The sequence below is a fragment of the Halichoerus grypus genome, chromosome 2, assembly GCF_964656455.1.
Source record: "Halichoerus grypus chromosome 2, mHalGry1.hap1.1, whole genome shotgun sequence".
Taxonomy (NCBI): domain Eukaryota; kingdom Metazoa; phylum Chordata; class Mammalia; order Carnivora; family Phocidae; genus Halichoerus; species Halichoerus grypus.
In genome coordinates this window covers 93272181-93285106 of record NC_135713.1, presented here as the reverse complement: position 1 = coordinate 93285106, position 12926 = coordinate 93272181, and the positions used below count along the sequence as shown (strand labels likewise).

Here is a 12926-nt window from a genome sequence, read left to right as displayed (position 1 = left end):
CCAGAGAGTTGAGATTTTAGTTAGAGAGGGCCCTAGGAAGCCCTTGCTAAAGGTTATTTTCAAGAAAAGCCCTGGAATAGATAACAACAATGGTCACATAGATTTCTTGGAGAAAAGCAGTCCAGAAAGGTCAGAGCCCAAAGCGCCTCACTGGCCCCATGTGCACAAGGAGCAGCCAAGAAGCTAGGGATGCTGAGGACACAGTGAGAGGAGAGACACAGGAGATGAGATCTGAGGAAAAGGGGAGTTGGATTATGAGAGGACATGTCAGTACTAGCAAGGATTTTGGCTTTCCCTGAGTGATAGGAGAGGGCACGGGAGGGTTTTGACCCAGGAAGGGACAGGATCATTTTGGCTGCTGTGTTAAGAATAAGCCACAAAAAGGAAACAACAGGACGGGGAGGTATAGTGTTTAAATTGTCTTTTTATTATTATTATTTTTAGTAATCTCTACACCCAACGCGGGGCTTGAACTCACAACCCTGAGATCAAGAGTTGGCTCTTCTGACTGAGCCAGCCAGGTGCCCCTTAAATTATCTTTTTGAAAGTTCTAGTCCCTCTCAGCTGTGCCCAAGGAAACTGATGGAAAGATTATGCTCCTTTTTGGGGCTCAGTTTTATATCTCTCTCTTTTTTTTTTTTAGTTTTATTTATTCGAGAATGAGAGAGCGAGAGCATGAGCAGGGGGGAGGGGCAGAGGGAGAAGGACAAGCAGACTCCCTGCTGAGCAGGGAGCCCGATGTGGGGCTCAATCCCAGGACCCCAAGATCATGACCTGAGCTGAAGTCAGATGCTTAACCAACTGAGCCACCCAGGTGCCCCCAGTTTTATCTTTAAAAAAAGGGAGGAGTCTACTCTTTCATGGTTCAATTATGACTATTGATTCTTAATTTTATAATGAAAGAGAAACAGTTTCAAGCATGAAGACTATAAATGGTGTCATCTAAATCACAACTCTCGGGCGCCTGGGTGGCTCAGTTGGTTAAGCGACTGCCTTCGGCTCAGGTCATGATCCTGGAGTCCCTGGATCGAGTCCCGCATCGGGCTCCCTGCTCGGCGGGGAGTCTGCTTCTCCCTCTGACCCTCCCCCCTCTCATGTGCTTGCTCTCTCTCATTCTCTCTCTCTCAAATAAATAAATAAAAAATCTTTAAAAAAAATAAAAAATAAAAAAAATAAAAATAAATCACAACTCTCACATGACATGAACATACTGCCGTAGAGTGGTATTAAGGATGTGCAATCTCGAGGGGAACCTGAGCGGCTCAGTTGGTTAAGCATGCAACTCCTGATTTCGGCTCTGGTCATGATCTCAGGGTCATGGGATCAGAGCCCTATGTCGGGCTCCATGGTAGGCAGGGAATCTGGGGGAGGTTCTCTCTCTCTCTGCCCCTCCCTCTTGTGCTCTTTCTCTTTCTCTCTCTCAAATAAATAAATAAATCTTAAAAAAAAAAAAGGATGTGCAGTCTGGGCCCAGACCACCTGAGTCTGAGTCTCAGCTCTGCAGCTTAGTAGCTATGTGGCCTTGAACAAGTGACTTAGTTTGAGGACAATAGCTGTACCTACTCTCAGAGTTGTTAGGACAGTTCAGTGAGTTAACACACGTGCCTGGAGCAGGGTAAATATTCATTAATGTTAAATATTATTATAATTATTAAGCTATCCAAGGATAGATGCTCAGCTTTAAAACAGAGGTGAGGGGCGCCCGGGTGGCTCAGTCATTAAGCATCTGCCTTCGGCTCAGGTCACGATCCCAGGGTGCTGGGATCGAGCCCCGCATCGGGCTCCTCGCTCTGCGGGAGGCCTGCTTCTCCCTCTCCCACTCCCTCTGCTTGTGTTCCCTCTCTCGCTGTGTCTCTGTCAAATAAATAAATAAAATCTTTACAATAAATTAATTAATTAATTAATTAATTAATTAAATAAAACAGAGGTGAGCTTCCAGAGACAGGGCTTGTGTCTTCACTAATCATCATATCCTTTTCAGCTCTGAGCATAAGATTTGTTGAATGAATAAATAATTGTTATTAAAGCATCAGTCATATTATTTTATTGACTAAAAATACTGAGTTTAAGAACAGATAATTTGAAGATTATTTTTTGTCTTGGAAAGTAAATACAGATCTTGGACACATAAGGACCCTTTTGGAAATAAACAGTCAATGTTTGTGTTTGCCAGCAACAAAACCCATTCTATCAAGTTTAGCAGGAAAAGCACTTATTAAAAGTTATTCAGAAGTTCTCAGAACCTTCAAGAGGGCCAGAGTCAGGCTGATCTGAAGGAACAAAACCCAAACCAGTCCATGGGTGACCGTACTGATAACACTAGATGCAAGGACCCCCCTCCATAACTGCTGCTTGGGCCACAACACAGGCCAGAAAAGAGATTCCCCTTGATGCCTGTCCCATCATACCGCTTGCTTCTCACTCAGACTCTCAAGTTCCTGTGTCTGATTAGTAGGGCCTAAGTCACAGGCCTGCTCCATCCTTGCTGCTAGAAAAGCTGGGAAAGTCAGTGTTGGGGCTTCTGCCTTGGGGAGGCAAGACTCCTAAAATGGGAAATTACCCCAAAACATAGGAAGGATGTTCAAAGATTGGTAGGCAGTCAGACAACATGACCACATTAACAAACAGAAATCAAGTATTTGTATTGACCAGGAATACCTCTATGATGCTATCACATTGAAATATAATCATGTGCATGAGATAGGTATCATATTTAATGCATAATTGAAGTTATAAGCTGAGATATATAAGTTAAAGATAATGGTTGAAATAAAAACTTAAAAGCAGGCAAAAATATCTGTTTAAGTTTTCCAGAAACTTTAATGACAGTTAGGATCCGATTTGAAATATGTACATTTAACTCTCAGTCCTGCTCAAGTTATTTTTCCAGACTTTTCCTGCACATTGAATACTAAACTAGAAATATAACATCTTAGAGCCCAAGGAAAGTAACTCTCCTAGTTCAACTCCATGATTGCTGCTGAGAGGACACAGAGGCCCAGGAAAGTTTAGTGATTTACTCAAGGAGTCTCTGTTGAAAAGAAATCATGTTGAGGGGCGCCTGGGTGGCTCAGTTGGTTAAGCAACTGCCTTCGGCTCAGGTCATGATCCTGGAGTCCCGGGATCGAGTCCCGCATCGGACTCCCTGCTCAGTGGGGAGTCTGCTTCTCCCTCTGATCCTCCCCCTTTCATGCTCTCTGTCTCCCATTCTCTCTCTCAGATAAATAAATAAAAAATCTTAAAAAAAAAAAAAAAGAAAGAAATCATGTTGAAAGTCCAAATAGTTTCCTCATTTTTTTCAAGAATCTCTTTTCAGAGTCTCCCATGATACAGCGGGGAAGCAGGATGCTTTGCTCACAAGGACCCACTATTAGGCTCCCAGCAACATCCAGCCAGAGAGGCTACTCCAGCTTGCTGTGTTCTTCTGCAGATTTATTCCTGCCCCCTCCCGAGTATGCTGTGTCCCAAAGCCTCAGACATGAAGAATGAGACAAATAAAACCAATTTCCACAGAGGCCAAATGTGGAAAATATTGCTTCTTTTCCCCTGCTAAATCAAACAATTGAGCCCGCTTCCCCTATAAATCCTCCCCCCTCATTGTGGCATCGTGGCATTCATTTGACAAATGTTTATTGGAGACCTACTTTGTATCAGGCACTCTACTCAGCAGTGGCCTGCATTTATTAGCATCTATGCTTTAGGATTAATTTGGAATGGATGGAAACTTGCTCCATCTAATAAAAGTCTCTTCTTTAAAATGTGGTAGAAAAACCCATCAGCTATCTTCTTTGTAAAACACCATGTAATTGTTAAAGTAAAAAAAAAAAAAAGAAAGAAATAGTCTTTGGAAAACATGTCCTGATTCCTAAAAACATTTTAAGGAGCAGAAAAGAACATTTTAAGGTGGATATGATGAAGAAAATAAATCTAATTAATTAATTAGCTAATCAACATAACTAAAGTCACCCAGGTGCATTCTGTATCTCTATAAGCATCAGCACTGGATGATGGGAGAGGAGGACTGATTGGGGAGAGCAGCAAGAGCCTAGGTCATACAAAGGACCAATTAAAATTTTATTACTTGGTACTTCGCCTATACAGGACAAACTACTTTTTATGTTGATGTGACCAAATGTTAGGGACTGGGGTGAGACAGTGAAAAAAGGAGACTAAGTAAAGAGTAGGAGACCCGGGTTCAAGTCCCAGTGGCTCCAATATGATATCTATGATCTTTACAAGTCACTAAATCACTCTAAGCCCCAACATCTTAAAAACAAACAAAAGAGTCAGTGAAAAAGGTAAACAATGGAATGGGAGAAAATATTTGTAAACTGCGTATCTGATTAAGGGTTAATATCCAGAATATATAAAGAACTCCTACAGAGTTTAAAGAACTCAAAAACAACAACAAAAAACAACCGGATTAAAAAATGAACAAAGGACTTGATTAGACATTTCTCCATAGAATATATATAAATGGCCAACAAGCATATGGAAAGATGCTCAATATCACTAATTATTAGGGAAATACAAATCAAAACCACAATGACATATCAACTCACACCCATTAGAAATAACAAGTATTGACAAGGATGTGGTGAAATCGAAACACTTGAGCACTCTTGGTGGGAATGTAAAATGGCATAGCCACTGTGGAAAACAGTATAGTTGTTCCTCGGGATGCCGGGGTGGCTCAGTCAGTTAAGCGTCTGCCTTCAGCTCAGGTCATGACCCCAGAGTCCTGGGATTGAGTCCCGCATCGGGCTCCCTGCTCAGCAGGGAGCCTGCTTCTCCCTCTGCCTGCCATTCCCCCTGCTGTGCTCTCTCTCTCTGACAAATAAATAAATAAAATCTTTTTTTAAAAAAGGAAAACAGTATATTGGTTCCTTACAAAATTAAAAATAGAATTATCAAATGATTCCACTTCAGGGTATATACCTAAGAAAAGCAAAAACAGGGACTCAAACAGGTATTGGTGTACCCATGTTCATAGCAGCATTATTCACAATATCCAAAAAGCAGAAGTAATCCAAACAAAAATCAACAGGTGGGTAGATAAACAAAATGTGGTATATACATACAATGGAATACTATTCAGCCTTAAAAAGGAAGGGAATTCTGACATATGCTACAACATGAATGAACCTTGAAGACATTATGCTACATGAAATAAGCCAGTTGGAAAAGGACAAATACTGTATGATTCCACTTATATGGGGTACCCATATGTAGTAGTCAAATTCAGAGAGACAGAAAGAATGGTGGTTGACAGGAAATGGGGGAAGGGCAGAATGGGGAGTTATTGTTTAACAGGTGTTGAATTTCAGTTTGGGAAGATTAAAAAAATTCTAGAAATGGATGGTGGTGATGGTTACATAATAATTTGAGTGTACTTAATGCCACTGAACTGTACACATGGAAATGGGTAAAATGGCACATTTTAGATATATTTTATGCTATATATATCTTACCACAATTAAAAAAAAAAGACTCAGGAGAATATCTGCCTGGAGCATCTCAAGAGGTGTTATGCAATCAAATTTGGGGACTTGTACAATAAATTAATAGTAATAAGCACCCAGAATTAGTTCCCCTATTTGACACTTTAAGGAGCCCCAGGCCAGAATTTCAAGCCACAGCTGTGCACCAATAGCACCCTTCTCTGGTGCCACCTGAGTCATCCTGCTTGTGGCCCAAGGGGCTCACCTGGGCAGATGTGACCTCTGTTCCCACAGGCAAATGACCAAAAATGTAAGAGAGGTAACATCCTCAAAGCAACCCTCAATTGCTTGGGGAACAGATCCAGTGGATTACTGCTCCAGCATCCTGTTCTTCCAAGTAGACAATTCCAACAGATATTCTGGATGATTCTCATGAGGCCCTACAGAAGAGGCAATGCAACCCCATTGCTTACAGCTAGCAACCTTTATAGGACACCACATATGGACCTTACCCCTTGACTGTCTTACTCTTCCCACTTCTTCATTCAGGCTGCCTCAAGTCATGTCCCAGATAATCTTCCTGAAACCAAAACCATATCTCAAAAGCCTAATTAAAAACATTATGATCTTAATTTTACATTAATTTTTTAAATATTTTATAGCTTACCAGTTTTTTAAAGATATAAGCAATTCATAGTTGTGTTCTAAAGTATGTTTACAAATTTATAAATATTTTAAGACTTTGAACATATTTTCCTACTTCAGAATGTGATTGGGCTCCCAAACCGGCACAAAGTTCCTACTCTGGGAGAAGTGGGAAGGAGTGGTTGGGGAAGGATTTACTAGGGAAAACTTAGACCTGAATCTTAAAGAATAACCAATAATTCAAGGACAAGAAGCCCATTGCAGGTAAGAGAACAACAGAGCACAGTTTCAGCTTTCACCCCAAATCTATAGGGCCTAATACAAGGACCAGCTATTTAGAGAGAGAGAGCTGGGGGCGGGGGGAGGGGTGCAGGGGAAGAGAGAGAAAGAATCTTAAGCAGATTCGAGGACCAGCACACAGCCCAATACAGGGCTCTCACAACCCTGAGATCATAACCTGAGCCAAAATCAAAAGTCAGTGGTTTAACTAACTGAGCCAGCCAGGCACCTGAGCACCCAGCTCTTTAAAACCTAACTACGGGGATTTCTGAAAGCAGACTTGGTAAGACGGAAAAGAATAACTTCCCTCTGTCATCCCTAGAGGAAGACTGTTGGACACGCAAAGCAAAGAAGCAAGATCAGATTCATTTTATTTCAGAAGGAAATAAGACTAGATGGGTGGGCTGTTTCTAGATTTAACTTCTTTAGGGTTTTTTGCTTTCTGTGGCATAACAAACCAACCCCAGAACCATCTGACCCAACATGGGATGAAGGTGAAGGGATTATCCCTAGAAAGCAGCAGTTGGAAGGAAAAAGAGAAGAAGAGGGGGAAATTCCAAGTGATGGCCATGAGAGGAGTAGAGGAGGAGCTCTGGAGGCCAAGGTCACCGGGTGAGAGGGGCCATTCCTCTGTCAAACACTTGCTGCCTAATTTCTTCTGGCTGGTTCAACAAGTATTTATTGAGAGCCAGGCACTACGCTTTCATACTTAGTTACACCTAGAAATAAATAATAGACTTTCCATTAATAATTGTTGAAAAATAAGCAAAAATAATAGCAAGTGCAAAAGTATCATGTATTTAGAACTTGTATATCCCTGCACCATATATAAATTACCTAATTCAGTGAGTAAACTGAACTGCCCCTTCTCCCATCTACAGCCAAAATCTTCTCCAGGTAACATGCAATGGGAACGACATAGAGCCCAAGCCCAGCCTGGAAGGGCAAAAATGAAATGATTTCAGGTAGTCTATTGCTACATCCATACGTATACTCACATCCCTACAGAACTGGCTCAGGGCTCCCCAGCTCGGAAGTTTAGAAACAGAAGCCAGACATTTCTCATTGCCTCCTCTGTGGCTGCACTGGTTCTAGCCTCCATACTCTACCTGATATATTGTTTTTGCCCTTGTCCTATTGACAATCTAGTGTCAACCAGGAGCCTGAGTAGGCCTTCTAAAATGTATGTCAGTTGAGTGTGGGCTATACTTAGTGACTGGCTTCCAAAGAATAAAGAATAGAAAGGGGAAAATAGTAAGAGTGGAAAAACCTGGCAGACCCACCTGAACCAAATGACCAGGTTAGCATCACCTGCTCAGGGGGATATCAGGCGGCCCTGATACAATGGAAGGAGAAAGGCCCTTCACTTCTTTAGTATTCTTTCCCCAGATCCATTGCCCCACTCTAACCATAAGAAAAATATCAGACAAATCTAGACCGAGGGACAGTCTACAAAATACCTGATTGGTACTCCCCAAAATTGTCAAGGTCATGAAAAGCCAGGAAATATTGAGAAACAGTCACGGCCGAGTGGAGCTGAAGGAGACTTTAAGAACTAAATGCCATGCGGTATCCTGGATCGGATTCTGGGACAGAAAGAGGACATTAATGGAAAAACTGGTGAAAACTTTTTAAAGCCTGGAGTTGAGTTAATAGGAGTATACCAATGTTGGTTTCTCAGTTTTGAGAAAAGCACCATAGTAAGGTAGTATCTTCAGGGGAAACAAACTGGGTGAGGCAGCCTGCTTTTAGAAATCCTCGTAGCGGGGCGCCTGGGTGGCTCAGTCATTAAGCGTCTGCTTTCAGCTCAGGTCATGATCCCAGGGTCCTGGGATCGAGCCCTGCATTGGGCTCCCTACTCAGCGGGAAGCCTGCTTCTCCCTCTCCCACTCCCCCTGCTTGTGTTCCCTCTCTCACTGTGTCTCTCTCTGTCAAATAAATAAAAATTCTAAAAAGAAAGAAAGAAATCCTTGTAGCTAAGTTCGCAAGAGCTGTGTGCTCAGGACGCCTGGGCGGCTCAGTTGGTTGAGCGTCTGCCTTCAGCTCAGGTCGTGATCCCAGGGTCCTGGGATCAAGTCCTGCATCGGGCTCCCTGCTCAGCGGGGAGTCTGCTTCTCCCTCTCCCTCTGCCCAATGCTCCCCCTGCTTGTGCTCTCTCTCTGACAAATAAATAAATAAAATCTTAAAAAGAAAAAAAAAGCTGTGTGCTCCTATTAGGACCTCTATGTCGAGGAGGAAAAGATGAACTATCTGTGCAACTTTTCTATAAACCTAAAGCTATTTCAAAATAAAAACCATTATTTTTCAAAAAGAAAGAAAAAACATAATGGTAGGAAAAATCCTCCCACGGCCCCAGCTCCTGCAGGGTAACTGCCAAGTCCTTACAGTGGCCTGTTGGCCCTGTTGAAAGATGCGACACCCTTCCTGGAATGACCTACTCCCCATCCCTGCTTTGTTTTTCTCCAGGGCATTATTTAACCTTTCCTGACATATATATAACTTAGCCATTTTGTGTGTTGTCTTTCTCCTCTCCCTACCCACACTCAGCCACACACACACACACACACACACACACACACACACCCCAGAATGTAAACAACAGGGCAGCGAGAAATGTTGTCTCTTTTGTTCACCGGGGAGAATAAAGAAGGACTCGATAATTATTTGTTGAAGAAATTAATGAGTGCATGGGTCAATCAATCTCTTCTCCCTGAAAACCCTTATGACTTAGAACTCTAGAACACACTTGATTGTTTTAAGTTCAAAACTAAAATGATTACATGGAGAAAGCAAATGAATATTGATGGTCCAAAGTTAACTAGTCTTCTAGATTTCCTAGATAGATATTTATTCAAATGTATGAAATAATGTAGGTAGAAAGCTGTTCATTTCCGTTTTATTTGAAGTGGCAAAGCCTGGAAATAATGTTACTACCCATCAACAGGGACAGGCTAAATAAATCCTGCTACATTATACAATAAAATATTAAGCCATTTAAAAAAAAGAGGAAGCTCCTTGCCTATTAACGTGAAATGATTGAGAAGATACGTTAAGGGGAAAAAAAAGCAAGCAAAATAAAGACCAGGGTCTATGGTGCACTACTGGTTGGTTAAGTGGGGGGGCAAAAATGTTCATACATATTTGTTGTATGTGCATAAAATATTTCTGAATGGTCACAAAAGAACTGGAACATTGGTGGACTGGAGTTGGGTGCCACGAGGGCCAGGATGCCCTTTTTTAATTTCTGAATTTTGGACCAAGTGAACATCTTACCTATTTTAATTAACTCGTTAATTAAAATGAAATTAACTTTAAAAAAAATGGATCTTCTACACATTATGCAATGCTGATCTAACAGCCATTTAAAAATAAAATGAAACTGACACCCTGAAATAGCGTTTTAATTTTTTCTTTTTACTGTTTATTCTAGATCATGCTGGTATAGTTAATCTCATTAACAATTCATGACCTTTTGAATTTTGGGTACTGTTTGTATATATTAAGTACTGAATTTATTTTTCAAAATGGATTACTTTTATAATAAGAAAACAATTAGAGTTAATTCTGTCTGCCTGAGTCATTCCCCACCATCAGTAAAATGACAGTATTCAAAATCTGGACTGGCTTATTTTAGATTTTTTTAGTTTATTTAGTTCATTGGACTTTTTGTGGGATACACAAAAGTCCAAGAAGCTGTTTTATGTCATTTTTATTTATTTTTTTATTTTTTTATTTTTTATTTTTTTAAAGATTTTATTTATTTATTTGAGAGAGAGAGAATGAGAGACAGAGAGCATGAGAGGGAGGAGGGTCAGAGGGAGAAGCAGACTCCCTGCCGAGCAGGGAGCCCGATGCGGGACTCGATCCAGGGACTCCAGGATCATGACCTGAGCCGAAGGCAGTTGCTTAACCAACTGAGCCACCCAGGCGCCCTATGTCATTTTTATTTTTGTTGTTAATTTTTTATTCGAGTATAAGATACATACAAAAAACAGTACATATGTTGTAAGTGTACAGCTTAGTGAATATTCATAAGCTGAACACAAGCACATAGCGCTAAGGTAAAAAAATAGACTATTATCAGCATCCCAAAAGTACCCCATTCCCTCCTCATCACTCTGCCCTCCCCCTCGGGTAATCAATAATGTGACTTCTAAGAGGATAGCTTAGTTTTGCCTGTTTTTGTACATCATGTAACTATAATCTTACAGGATTGCCCTTTTGTGTCTGGCTTCTCTAACTCAACACTGTTTGTGAGCTTCATCCATATCGTCGCATGTGGTTATAAGTGAACTATTTCGCATTGGGTACAGCACTCCCTTGTGTAACTATGTCACAATTCATTGATCTATTCTATCGCTGATGGGCGTTTGAGTACTTTTCAGTTTGGGCCATTTATGAACAGTCCTGTAAATGTCTTTTGAGGAATGCTCACACATGTTTCCACCAGGAGTAGAACTGCTTGACAGAGATACGTGCAGCTCTAAAAGACACTGGCCAAACATTGTTTTCTAAACAGTTGTGCCAATTTATGCTCCCACCAGCAGCAATGAGAGTTCCAATCACTCCTCATCCTCCCCAACATCTCATATTTTCCATTTCAGCTATTCTGGTGCATGTGTACTGGTATCATTGGAAGCAGGTTTCTGAAAGTGCCAGATTTTTTCCAAAATTCTTTAAGCTGGGTAAGTTATAAAAAAGTTGAAGTGGAGAAGTGGAATTTAGAGAGAACCTTATTTTTTTTATGGATGCCCTTTTTTACTCTTTGGGGTTCTTTTTATATGCCTATGTTAAGTTGAAAAATATATATGTTCCTATATTCTTGAGGTTCAGAAGCTGGTGGGTGATGCCAATTTTGCTATTTAGAAATATGTTATTATTTTTCTATATCAACTGAGGGCTGTGTACTGGTAAGAATCTTAAAATAGACTAAAGTCAAGTACCAGTTGACTCCAAAGAAGGTGTTTGAAACACTGTATGAATGAAACATTTAAAGGTTTATCGAATGAATAAATGGGGTTTTAAGTAGAGCAAAGCACCGGCAGAAAACAGAATGACAACCTCCGTTTGAAGGTTATAAAACTGAAGATTCAGGGTGGATCTCCAGCTCTAACCCTCCTTCTTCTCTTCAGGATTTACTTAACCCCAAACAGCTTTGTAAGAGGCCAAAGCCTTCAGTGTTATGACCTCGGTCATCTCATTGCTCTAGCAGAGAACAGAGAACATGGGCAGCCTCCCAAGAACAGCTATTACAGAATTCACTCCCCAGGTGGTATGCAAGTGAACTTAGTCCTTTGGGAATGCGGCAAAGGAAGTTTAGAAGTCACACTGATAACTGCTCTAGCTTTCTGACCTCATAGTTCTTGAGTGCAAAGTGGGGGTGCCTACCTCACAGAGTTGTGAGGGGTAAACAATACTGTGTATGTAAAAGGCCTAATATAGTGCCTCGCACATAGTAAACAGTGAACTGTGGATATTATTATCTATTGTGGAACTACTAGGTGACTGAATTCTGTTTAATGGCCCTAACTGGGATGGGGTGGGGAGGTATGATAGCAAACTGAGAAGCTGTGGAAAAAACAAAAATATTTCAACTGCCCATAAATTATTTTGGAAAACTTGGAGGTGGACAAGTGTTTAAATAACTAAAACTTCCTATATTTAAATACAAATCCTTATCCATACATGTATACACTTAGGTATGCATAGAGTTCCTCTGGAAGACTAGGGAATAATGGTTACCTCCCGGGAGGACTTGTACTGGGAGGAGCAGCTGGGGAAAGACTTTTTAAAATTTTGCCATGTGTCTATATTATCTACTAAAAATTCACAATTCATTTTTAAATTAAATGCTAATGCTTTAAAATCTCTCTTAAGTTTTGCTAAATTTGGAACGCTGAAATTGAGAACGTCTGCGTTCAGCTTTTACTGTCAGAGCCCTGATACCGCCCCCTAGCGCCTGGTACTCACCACTACATCTACTCCCAGCCGCCACAGCTCCGAAGCTGTTCTTTTCTCCAATACTCATTAGGGTACAACTATAAGTACTCAGTGCATTAACTAAACTATTAGCTACTCAGACAGTCCATGCTTTAATGGTCGAAAAAGCATTGGGAAGGATGACATTACCTCATTCCTCATTCTTGCTGGGCAACTGAAACATTACATTATTTAAATTACAATATATGCATCCATCATTCTTACATTTTTTTTTCCATTTTCAACTTGACAGTTATCACAACCAAAAGGACTTTTCTACTTTCTCAGTTGTATCTCGAGTGCACATCATCTTAAAAACTAAATTTCGATTAATTCATCATTTGCTACAGTAATTTCCTTCTTTGCATATGTTGAAATGGAAGCTATTGTTGCACATACAAAATTTCCTTGTGTGCTTTTGTTTGGGTAAAAGGTTCTGAACTCTGTTTCAAGATTTCTAGTTGTCCTCTAGGATACTTACTGTCATGTTGTAGATTTTTTAAAGTAATGTTTCTTATTATTTTAAAATCTATGTGTTCTCATTGTAAACATATTTTGGAAAATACAGTAAAATATAATGAA

At 40.5% G+C, this 12926-nt stretch overlaps 1 protein-coding gene across 3 annotated transcripts in view; it reads right to left on the bottom strand.

Moving 5' to 3' along the window:
* Positions 1–12926, bottom strand: part of DMGDH (dimethylglycine dehydrogenase) — a 130464-nt gene that overhangs the window by 91849 nt on the left and 25689 nt on the right. The gene's annotated exons all lie outside the window — the stretch shown is intronic.